This window comes from Heterocephalus glaber, unplaced genomic scaffold (assembly GCF_053883595.1).
Source record: "Heterocephalus glaber isolate CG9 unplaced genomic scaffold, H.glaber_assembly_v1.0 deba00000546, whole genome shotgun sequence".
Classification (NCBI taxonomy): Eukaryota; Metazoa; Chordata; class Mammalia; order Rodentia; family Bathyergidae; genus Heterocephalus; species Heterocephalus glaber.
In genome coordinates, this window is record NW_028258147.1 from 19,784,375 (window position 1) to 19,797,110 (window position 12,736).

At 33.0% G+C, this 12,736-nt stretch overlaps 1 protein-coding gene across 2 annotated transcripts in view; it reads left to right on the plus strand.

Moving 5' to 3' along the window:
• The window catches only part of Tfec (transcription factor EC), a 74,311-nt gene that overhangs the window by 10,614 nt on the left and 50,961 nt on the right, over positions 1-12,736 (plus strand). Inside the window, exon 2 of one of the 2 annotated variants that reach the window (XM_087204615.1) lies at positions 9,842-9,988. The exons of the other annotated variant lie outside the window; for it this stretch is intronic. The gene's annotated coding sequence lies outside the window, so the exon portion shown is untranslated. The remainder of the gene's footprint in view (positions 1-9,841; positions 9,989-12,736) is intronic. 2 annotated transcript variants of the gene reach the window in all.

Sequence of the window (12,736 nt, forward strand, 5' to 3'; positions counted from 1 at the left end):
TTTCCCCCCATTTTTCTCAAAATGTATTGTCAATTTATTTCCCTTTCCATTGATTTGCATTTAAAACACTGGTTGTCTCTAAATTCACTTGGGTTGTAAGACAAGGCTGCTGAGCAGTCACTTAAGATGTATTTGTGTAAAGATGAGACAAACACTAACACCAACAAATACAGCAAGCAAAGTTATTCCAGAATTAATAGGAGAAAGAAATATTTCATAAAATAAGTAATCTAAAATATTAAGTCTTTTACTGAGGGATAAAACACTCTCAATGCTAAGTACTCATGACTAAGTATGGTGTCTTAGAAGAGTTTGAGTGAGAACAACAGTCAGCTATATTTCATTACTTATTCCTTTCCTTTCCCCTCCCCTTCCCTTCTTTTTCTTTCCCTTCCTTATTTTTCCCTTCCTTTCTTTTTTCCTTCCCTCCCTTCTCCCTTCATTTCTTGTCTTTCTCTTCTCTTTTCTACTCTAGGTAATTCTAGGGAGCATTGATTATGTTCTCTTCACAGAAGATATTGTGTGTAACACCTCATTTTAGTCTGACAATATCCTTTGGCAAATGCTGCAGTCTCCATTGTTCAGAATAGTAAAGGGAGGTTTTTAAAGAATAGGTAACTTTCCCAAGGTGCCCTGGAAGTAAGTAATGAGAGAGCAACTTGGACCTAGGTCTGTATGGTACTTATATCTAGGTAACTATCCTTTCTGGGACACTTAACTAAACTTTGTTGTTCTCTTTTACTAATTTTGAATAACATCCCATTGTTATAACTCTGAAAGGGAAACTGTTCAAGTGGGAAGGGTTAGGGGACATAAGAAATCATGGTCATGCAAGTTTCTCAAGCTGCCACATGGATAATGAGGACTTTGACTGTATTAGATTTGCAAAAATAGCAGATACAGAGGTAGCAAGGGACCAGAAGAGATGGCTTATTTCATAAAAGAAAGGGATAAAATGAAGAGACTCATTAATATCGAAGTAGTAGATGGATAACCAGTGACAAATATCAAGTAGATTTGCTTCAGTATGGGCAGGGAAAGGTCATTGATTATTTTTGGTTAAACTGGTTCAAACAGGCCAGGTCTCCACTAAAAAAGGGAATTAATTGCTTCCATTTCCAACTAATTGCCTCAACATTTCCCTTTGCTTTTCATTGGAGATTTGGTCAGAGAGGGGAAAAGTCAAAAGTCAGAGTTTGATGGAATCTACATAAAAAGGGAATCTGAGGAGACCAAATTATGGCATTTGGTGTAATAATGATAATGATATTTAGCATTTTTCCCTGGGAGTAGTGTGGATTTTTAGAGCCCTTTTCAATCTTTAATCAGACCATAGGGCACATTTAAAAGAGCTCACTGTTTTTATTTCCGTCTAGAGGATAAAGCATCATAGAGAGATGAGCTGACCCAGGGCAAGACTCTGGAGATGTTAATCCTGTATGTTAGATTACACCCTCCTATGTTAAATTTTAGCTAGCAGCTTGGGCTCTTCCCAGTGGTACCATTTGTTCATGCTCCTTCAGAGTCTAGGTTTTTGCACATTACTGTCTGAGACTACTACCTATATCAATGGCTGAAAAAATCACCCAAGAACACAGTATGAAATCATGTTGTTATTACAAAAACTTCTTAGGTTTCTGGCTACTAATTTGTGCTCCAGCTGTTTTCATGTAACAAGACATTCTCACCAGTGTCGTTCAATTAACCAGTACTTGAAATCCTGTTTACCTCCCAGTTCTTGAGAATTTGTGAGTTTTGTCATTCAGGTACTTATAGTTTTGTTGTTTTGGAACCAAAAGAAGTAATTTAGAAAGCAGAAATAGCACAGAACTCGGGGTATGATAGATCAGTGTTGAATCATTCTGGCTACTATGACTTACTTCTGAGGCTCAATAGACAACTATTTGTCTTTATGAAGTTCCAAACCTTCAATATCAACCACTAAGTATTGCTAGAATAACAAAAAATACATGTTATTGATAATTAGATATTTACTACATTACGAGTCTTAAAAATGTGATTTTAGAATGAGCATAGGTTTTAAAGTAAGATGGTTAGCTTTCAAAACAGTTGTTTAATCTCAGAGATTTATGTAATTTGATTGTAACTTCATTTCTTCATCAGTAAACCTAACCTACCTCCTAGGAATTTTATGGTTATTAAATGTGAAAGTGAGTAAAGCAACAAGCTTAATTTCTGTACAGAATGAAGCTCTTGTACCTTTAGTTAGTGATTCTTAGTGCTGTTATTAGATATTATGAAAATATTTAATGATTGGAAACAAAACTTTAAAAATACATATGATGCTGGTACAAACCCCTCCCCCCAATACTCAGTAAAGTTTCTTATTTGAACAAAATGCTCTCAGTTATGTTGCATTCTCTTTCCATCCTATGAGTTCATAGTAAGTCTTCATTACCCCACCATTTTGGAAAGTCTTTACCCACATTAGGTCCTTTTGTACTTAGAGCAGCCTTGGGAATTGAACAGTGTGATGACATCCATTGTACAGGTCAGAACTTTGCATATTGGCAGGGAGATATCTAACCCAAAGACACACAGCTTTTCAGTTGGAAACCCAGGTTTGAGGTCAGGTGGGTCAATTCCAAAACCTGTAATCTTAACTGATGGTCTAACAGTGTTTGTTGATTGCATTTCAACATTGGTGTTTGTGCAAGCTGAGAAATTAAATTGTCTTCATCCCCATTTTTAAATTTATAAGATTTTTCAAGCTTATTTTTTTCTGTTCATACTAAGAATAAAACTACTGTCAACAGTTGTATCAATTTTGCTAAGTAGGTCATTTTTATCCTAAGTGCTTAAAGAATTAATTTTACTGGTAATTTTAGACATACAGAATGATCACATCCATTCCAGGGAATTTTGAATGCTTTTATTTAACTTCAGTAAGTATCATGACCCCATTCCTTTGTCAGCACAGGTTTGTCCCCTAGGCAGAAAATGTTAGCAGCTGGGCATGCCAATGGTTCCATATGCTTTTCTCTTGGCCCTCTACCCTCTTTTTCCATACCTGTCAGGCAGGGCCATGAGCCTTTTCTCCCAAGTGCTGAAGCTGAGGACCAACTATGAGGGGAGACCTAATTGTCAAACTCATTACAACTTTTTCGGCTTGTTTCTCTTAAACAGTGTAATTTAATACAACTCCTTTCAAATATATAAACAGGACACACCTACTAAAACAGCAAGCTTTGAGGCTGTATATACATGGGAAACTTGGTGAGCCTGTTTTGATTAACTTGACTGCTGAAGTCAGTCAAAAAGTAATCACCAGGGAAGCCAACCATTCTGACAGATTTTAGGCCTACTTACTGCTTATTTGACTGGCTTGTCTGTCAGGTTGAAGTGGTCAGATTGATTGGAGATAATCTAACAGAAAAATTTAACTTGGGAGGATGTGGGTGTCTGTATACCAGAATCTACTTTAAATAACTTTATTTGAAATCCATACCTATTTTCTTGGGCCCAGGAAGAGAAGTTTGAAATGACATATTGCAGTATTTGACTTTCTAGAGTGAGATGTTTTATTGCTTGTTATAGCTGGCAATATATTTATAGGCTACAACACAATCGCATTTTCCCTATACATATATAGAGTTCAATAAGATTGAAACTCTACCATAACTGGGGTAGTGTCTTAATAAGGCATCATATTATCTTACTTTTTGATAGGTTGCTGATAGATGTATGCATGCAAATGATTTTTCAGATATTGAGTTACTAATTCAGCTATTAGTGATTTGCGGTAAGCAAAGTTGACCTTGTCATTAATAGTAATCCTGAGAAGAATTTAGGCGAGAAAAATAAAATACCAAACAAAACCTTTTATGAGAGGCAAGAGAGTTTGGTTAAATTTATTACTTCAGTTATTTTTTTAAAGTAAGTCTTTGTGTATATCAATTATTATGTTCTGTTAAAATTTTTTTTCAAATGAACTTCCAGATATGGGCAGGACAAAAATAACAATATAAGGATGGAAAAAATTTATGCTTATATTATAGTGTTGGGTTTATGAGGAGAACATAACAATTAATTGTCTGTGAAAAGCACATTTTCATAAAGTCTGGTTTATGTTGGTCCTAAATGTATTTACATTGAAAATTTGAAATATCCTGCTATTGTCTGAAAGATTTACTTATGTGTTGCTGCTCTTTAACCCACCTAGAATTCTGACTTTTTCTGTGAAAATGTTTTGTAAATGTTGAGGACTTCGATACTATCTTAGGTATTTTTTAGAAATAAATTCAATGCTAACATTAAATAGAAGTTAAGTGTAAAATGTCAGTAATAACTTTTATATAATGACACAGTTCTCAAATTGGCTGAAAAATCAATTCTTTATATTAGAATCAATTTATATATTATTTTAAAAAACTTTCATGATTAATAGAGAGAAGAAAAGCTTACTTTAGGTTTCTTTTCAAATTTATGTTTTCTAGTCTTTTTTTTTTTTTTGGTAAGGGGGATCGAACTCCAAACTTTGTGCTTGCAAGGCAGGTGGTGGCACCATTGAACTAAATCCCTAGCCCTTCTAGTTATTTTATGAATAAATGCTATCAGCTCTTTGGCCTGAGTAAAAAAGAAAATTAAATCAAATCCTACATTTTGCATAATGCTATAGGTAGGCCACTGAGAGTATATACTTAAATTTTATATGTCTTTTACATTGTAGAATGTACATGTAGATTGTACCTTTTAGAATCATTCACAATATTTCATTGGTCATCCTGATGCTTTAAATCTTTTACACATTTGGAACTATTTCCTTAGGTTATGCAAATATATTGTACAGATTTACCTCCTGGCAGCAATTAAAGGGAATATTTTTTATATTGTTTCCTTCTCAGTACTAGATACTCATCTTAAAAATATTTGCTATTTTGAAAAGCAAAACTTTGTTTTAATGATTGCTATGATTGGAGCAAAGATTAAGTAGTAAACCCAGTTTGGGTTTGAATTCCTTCTTTGCTTCAGAGCTCTTTATCCCACCCTTTAGCTTCACTTTCTCTTGTGTTGTGGTGGGCATAGAGAATAGGCTATTTGCCTCATCTCTTCCATTCTACTTGGTAGATGTTGTACGTTTTACTTCACTCATTCTTACCACCTTTGTCCACATTAGTAAATAAATTTTAAAGTTCCTCACCAGAAGTCTAAAATCACAGAAAAAGATTGATTCTGCCAAAGTCAAGTTTCTTATTTTAGGTCTAATGCCTATGCTTTTAGTCATCTATTTCACTGGTTATCTTTTCTCACATATCTTCTACCTTTTCTTGATAACATGTTACCCTCTGCATAAAAGCATGGAACCTACATACATATGCACACACACCCCTATAATCTCTAATGCTATCTGTAATAAATGAAATCCTGAAGGTTTTTCTTTCTTTTTATGTTAGATACTCTGAAACCTTTTTTTTTTTTTTGTATCAGGGATCAAACTCAGTATCTGGTGCTTGTTAGGCAGGCACTGAGCCACTGAGCTACATCCCCTGCCCTAAAGTCTTTAAAACAGGATAAAAGTCTGAGATTTGGAACCAGTCTTCCTGGATTCAAATCCTATATCAACTAGCTGCTTGTTGTTCAGCATATGATGTCTTTCTATTTTAGTATCCTCATGATTGAAGTGGGATAGTAATACTTCCTACCTCATAGCGTTACTGTGAATATTAAAAGATTAATACATGTAAAAGGTTTGACTAGTTCTTGACATATAGCAAGTGTTGAATATTATTACTATTATTGCTATTATTTTCTCCTCATTCTTTCATTTATTTTATGAGTTTATTGAGACTGTACCACTTACTAAGCATTAATCAAAGATTAACATCAGAAAACTGGATTTCAAATACTTGATGAAAGAGGAAAGTCCTTTGTTTATTTAAATAGTGGTCAGGAGACTATGTAATGAACTCCTGAGAAGAGAGAAGACAGTCCTTTGAAAAACTTTGGGAAGCACATGGCATGCCCCTAAAAGAAGAAAAGCACATATGAAGGCTCTGTGAATGGGATAGTGCTGAGACAGAGTCCTTTGGAGATGAACCACAGTGAACAAGGAGAGAGCGGTATGAAAAACTGGGGAGGTAATTGAGGGGCTACCTATTGAATTTGTAGGCCATGGTTAGGGAACAGGATTCTGTTTTAGATAAGATGGAAAGCAACTGAACAACTTTAGACAGGAGAAAAGGTAATCCGTTTTGTGAATTTAGAAAACCTCATTCTGAAGGATATATGGAGAATGATTTGAGAGCACAATGGAGGGGAGTGGAAAATCAGTAATGAAGGGTTCACAGTAGGATGAATCCTGGGTTGGACTAGAGTTTTGGTGGTAGAGATAAAGATGGATCTATCTGAGATATACTTGAGAGCTAGAATAAATGGTGAGGTTGTCAGGGGGAAGGAAAATGAAGGAATAAAAGAAGATACCAGTTTTTAACTAAGGATGACTAGGGAGAAGCATGTTTAGGGGATAATAATGAGTTTGTGTAAACTTTAAATTTTGAGATGTTTGTGATCATCAATATTGTTATAGTATAAAATGCATATAGCATATCATATATATAAAGCTGGCCATATATACATATATATCTGCTACATACAGTATATGATATACTATATGTGTTTATATACATACATAAACACACACACATATATGCATATCTATACACACACAGTGAAACTTCAGTTCATGAATTTAATTCTTTCCATGATTCTGGTTGTAAAGCATATTGGACAAGAACTGAATTGAATTTCTCCATAAGGTCAACATTGAACCTACCCATTGAATTTGATTCAGTTCTCGTCCAATTTGATTTGCAACCAGAATCATGGAAAGAATTGTTTGTGAACTATGGTACTAATACACACACACGTATAAATGTATATACACACATATATAATATATAACTAATGAGTGTATATATAAATACATATGTGTGTGTGTGTGTGTATATATATATATATATATATATATATATATATATATATATATATCTGGGGATCCTAGAAAGAATAAAAAATCCTGGAGTAGAACTATAACTTTGAGATTTATGGGAATATATGGTATTATTGATTCAGAAAGTCAATAGAAGTGAGGTACTGGTGCTGAGTCCTGTGGCACCTCCTATTAATTGCTGTAGTCATTGCATTCTACCTTCTACCTCACACAGACATCCAGAATAGAAATGAAAATTTGGGAGTCATTAACATTAACATTAACATGTAGAAGGTATTTCAACCATGAGAACAGATGAGTACCTCCATCTGGAATATGGAGAAAGTGGATGGAGCCCCAAGGTCTCTTCAAAATTCATAGTCCCTCTAGACCAATAAGACTGACTTCTATTCTGGATGTGTCCCCTGAAAGTGTTCCGGGGAACACTGAGGCCCAGTTATTGCCGGTCTGCTGGCCTGTCTTCTGTTCTTTCTCTTCATTTATCTCTGTGGCATTTGACCTTGTTAACTAGTCTTTTTTTCTTGAAATTCTTTCCTACATTGTCTTTGTGATAGTGTACTGTCCTCATTTCCCTGTGCTTTTTTGAAATTCTTTCAGTTTCTCCCACTCTTTCCATGTTGATTTTCTTCAGAGTTCTTGACTCAATATTTTGTCCTTCTAACTTTGTGTCTTGTGTCCTTCTAATTTTTCATCTGTGTAAATTTATCTAAAGTCCAGATTCAATGACTTCTAAACTGGCGAGCAAGTTTAGCTAACATTTAGCTGTGCACTGGGCCTCCCTCTTGGATGTTCCATAGGCACATTGACTTCATTAAGTCAAAACTGAATGTATCATCTTTCCTTTAAAACTTTTACTTATACTTTTATTTCTTCTCCAGTGAATTTATTTTCTCCACTACTTCCCGTTTGATACCATAGTGTTATATATGAATCTTCCTTCCCTTTCTCTACCTGTGTAAATCAATTGGAGGTTGACATCAGAACACATATTGTTTCTTTAATTTCTATATTATAGGTAATATTTGGCCTATTTTTTATAATTCCAAGCATTATTGATTTAACCTAGGCCTTGTTTTTATTTCCCAGAATGTTACCAAATTCTTACTTGTTTCCTTATGTCTAGGATGGTTTTTCAATAATTTAGTCTCTATATCATTTTCTAGGGACTCTTTCTGAATTGAATTTCTGATTGATCATGTTAGTATCCCACTAAAAGCTTTAAATGGCTTAATAGGGTGGTTAGAACAAAGATTAGAAGTGTGCTTGTACCTCTTTATGATCTTTCCTCTGCCTGAGTTTCTATTTTCATTTGTTCTTACCTATATTTTGCTGAGGAAGAGAGAGAGAAAGCATTTTGGCTTTATAACTTTTGCTACTGGACTGTTTTAGTAACATTGAGAGGTTAAAGACATTTGATTTGGGGAACTGATCTTTGTTAAGATTTCCCTCAAATAACTTCAGCTATGATTGGGAAATCTAATATTACCAACATTTCTAAGCAGGCTGTATCTTAGAAGTCATCAGCAAAATTCATAATGTTACAAGAATGACAAAATAAAACTCAGAATTGAAAAGTACATGTTTGTTTCTTTCCTATTGCTACTATGACAAATTTAACATAAACAGTGATTTAAAATCAGGACATAAATTTATTATCTTATAATTCTAGAGGACAAAAGTCCTAAATGAGTTGCACTGGCCTATAATCAAAGTATTGACCAGGTATAGTTCTTCTGAAGCCTCCAGGGGATTATTTGCTTCCTGCCTTTTCCAGCTTCTAGAGGAAGCCTGTGCTTTTGCTCAGTGGTCCACGCACATCACTCTGACATATGTTTCCATAGTCATGGGCAGGGGATTTAGCTCACTGGCACTGTACCTGCCTCACAAGCTCAAGGTCCTGAATTCAATTCCCAGTGCCCCCCCCCCAAAACACAAAAGTAACATAGTCACATCCCCTGTCTCACTCTGATTGTCTCTTGTTATAAGAACCCCTGAGATTACTTTGGACCCTCCTAGATAACCCATGAAAATCCTTCCATTTCAAGAACTTTAATTTATTTACATCTATAAAGTTCCTTGTTTATTAATAAAGTTATTTATCCAGAGGTTCTGGGGATTAAGACACAGATGTCTTTGTTGAGGGAGGCATAATTTTACCCACTACAGAGGCATTGCAAATAGTTGGTAGAAGTTTAACAAGGCTAAAGCAATATAGTTTTAAATATGTTTTTGTTTTATTTTAGTTTAAATGAAAAAAGTTTTTCTTTCCTTTTCTAAAAAGTTTGTTTGCCTGCTCCAGTCATTATGAAGAAAGAATACTGAATCCTCCTTTCTAACATTATAGTAAAATGTTTGTCATATATTTTCATATATTTCATATATATTTTCATATATAAAACTATAATATTACTCAGCATTTTCTTTTTTTTATTTCTCAAAAGCAATTAACATAAAGGAAAGATCTTACAAAGAACTTTCTATCACTTTAATTCATACTAATTTCTTGTATGCATTTGCTCATTTCTTAAATTCATTCCTCAGAGGAAGAACTTTAAATAGAATAGTCATTCAGCTAGAATAAGCCAAACTGAAAAAAATTATTTCATGCCTTCTGCTCCCTCCCGCTGAACCTACCCTTGATCCCTTCTGAAGAGTAGAATAAGAGATTTTCAGTAAGTGAAACAATATAACAACAAATATGATATAAAGAAACTAAAATTTCTCCTCAGGAAGAGGGCTGAAACTCCAAATCATGTGTTTTTATTACTTAGATCTAAAGACTAAAATTGAAGAAACAAACTTAAAGAAATGAAATACTGCTCTATGTAAGGGTGGTAGATTTCAATTACAGCATTGTCCTGTGTTATACAGTGAACCCGGATCTTGCACTATATGATGGCTACAGGATAGACTTAGTGAAACACAAAATAAAACTGAAACAAAATTGTGAGTGAATCCAGTCAAGTTTCACCAGTATTGGGGAAGCAACTCCAATAGTTTTTTTTCCATCAAAATTAGGTAAGTTGGCTCATATTTTTATATCTGTATAGTACACACTTTTTTTTTTAAACAGGTTGGTGTTAATTTTATTATCTTTGTGAACTAAAATCAAATAGCTTGCAGTTGAAAGAATACCCTACTTGAAATCAAAAGATAAGAAATTGATTTCATTTGTTGCTTTTGTTATTGTAAGCATGTCTGGTAACCTGCTTGAACTTCAGTTTTTTCCTCTATGAAATGTAGTAATCATCCTTACTTAAATTGTGATCGAGGCATGGAGGGAGAGGGGAAAGAGCAGAGGGGAAGGGGAAGGAAAAAAACTAATTTATGACCATGACTTTATTGCTTTGCATTCTGAGGTTTTTATCTAGTCCATGAGGTCTTACTAATTTTGACCATAAATTAATATTTCATGCCGATGTACTTTTTATATCTATAAACAATTGAAAACAGAAGTTTTTTATTATAAAGGAAAATTTTTCTTCATTTACAAGGGAAAAGCGAGTTTATGACAACTGTGTAATTGAAGGTATTTCTTAGGGAGAGGCCTAAGAAACACCTTGAGGAAGGAATTTAAACTTGAGGAATTTAATTAATATAGATATGCTAACAATAAGTGCATTTAAAATGGAGAAAACCAAAATCAATCATATTTGCTTGTTTAGTAAAACAGACAAGATAAATTTTACCCTTTTCTCAGATATAATAGCAATATCTACAGAAATCAAGTGATAGAAATGTACTTAGGAACAAAGCCACTTTCTGGCATTTGTCAATCAGAATGAATAATCATGAAATCTCATTTTCAATTAGATTATTTTAATATTTAACTACCTAAAATGCCCCAATCATATTCTTTAGAAAATTGTTAGGCTATAATATGACAGTTCTAATAATGACATTTTGTTATGTTAGAAATGACTTCATTAATTGGTCATATATTAACCCATGTAAGTAGATAATGGATATAAAAAGTTTTCCAACCAAAGATAGTATAAAAACATTTGAGTTGTTTAGGACTTTTTTCAACATTAAGCCTTTATAATTCTTTTTTTCTTAAAAATATATGTAAATTTTTGTTATGTATTCAACTACATTAAGTGGCCTATAAAGTTCCCTTACAAGATCTGAATAGGACATTATATTGGTATCATCTCAAATACAACCATTAAAATAATAATAATAAAAATGATAAATGTTTTGTATTTATGACAGAATAATATGAGAGATGACAACATAGTAAGGTTTGATTTTTATCATAGATGTTCCCATTTATGATTTTAGGTATATTTTTAGAATATGTAGTATTTTTAATGCATTAATGATTTTCCATGATATTTGAAATATGACCTTTGAAGCAAGCCAGTCTTGTTTCTCTTTTCTTCTATGCATCCTTGAAAGAACATTCGCTCCTCCATAATGAAAATGATATCAAAAGGTCACTATTCTTAGGATGAAAAATAGTACACTTAAGCGTTACATGAGAGTTTTGTTTTAATTTAAAATTAACTGAAGTGTAAAACATTGCCTAAACACAATTGTTGATTTCTGAAGTAGAATGTATTTTTGCTTTACAAAAATCTTTTTAATAAATATTAGTGTTTAAACTGTAGTGCAATCAGGTTAATAACTTTTGAAAAAATGAAGACATTTTATTAAATATAATGTAAGTAAACAATTTGTATATTTCTACATTTATTAGAAACTATTGAATTATAAGGGACTTTAAGCTTCTAAAAATCATAATTTTGATATTAACTATTTAAATGTAGCTATACATTCTAAATACAAACACATTTAATAGTGCCAAAATATACCATTAATGTAGCTGTACAAGGCATTCATATTAAATGAAAAATCCATTTTCATTCATTCAGTTGGTTTGCTGAATTGGAAAAGACAATTTCTTATCTTATTTCTTTAAGAGATAAATATGTACAGTGGTCAATTTGAATTTAATTTATTGATACCTTATAGTTTCTAAAAACAATAAGCAACTAACTATTGTATAAAGTTTTAAATTATTTATTTACATAGTTTTAAGAGACAAAGTATTGCTATATTGTCCAGGTTGGCCTTGAACTGGGTTCAAGGGATCCTCTTGCCTCAGCCTCCAGAATACTGAGGCAAGAGCTGTGGAGCATCACACTCAGCCTATATGGAGGTTTTTAAAAACAAGTGTGTAAGTTGAATTGTATGATATTGCAAGATTTTATGATACCATAACTAAAATTTTATGTATACATATATATATATGTATGTAGCTTAGCTTTTTTTATATGCTAGTCACTCAATAAACAGAAACAACAAAAAGATTTAAAGATATTATAAAAAACTTTGGATTAGATGTGTTTCAGAATTCTCAATATTTCAGATTCAGAAAGATAATATAGTCCATATATTATTTATTATTTGACACCCCCTGAGGATTCCAAGGCAGCATTCTGTAATCAAACACATCGGTGTAACTGGAGCAAATCATATGATTTTTAGTTTCACTGGGATAAAGAAAGACTGTGTAACTAGCCTCATTACATTTCATGTATGATTTTTGTCTTTATATGTGGTTATTCTAATCTTTTAAAAAGTCTGATTTTCAAAACTTTTAAATTTTGAAATTGCAGATAAGGATTGAGAACTGGAAATATGAAAGTTGTAGTACAGTTGGCCTAAGAGAACAAGCTTCATTTGTTTCAAAAGGGTGGATGCAGAATTTTGGAAACACCAACAGACTAGCCCAGCAGGGTGGTGCACCCCTGTGATACC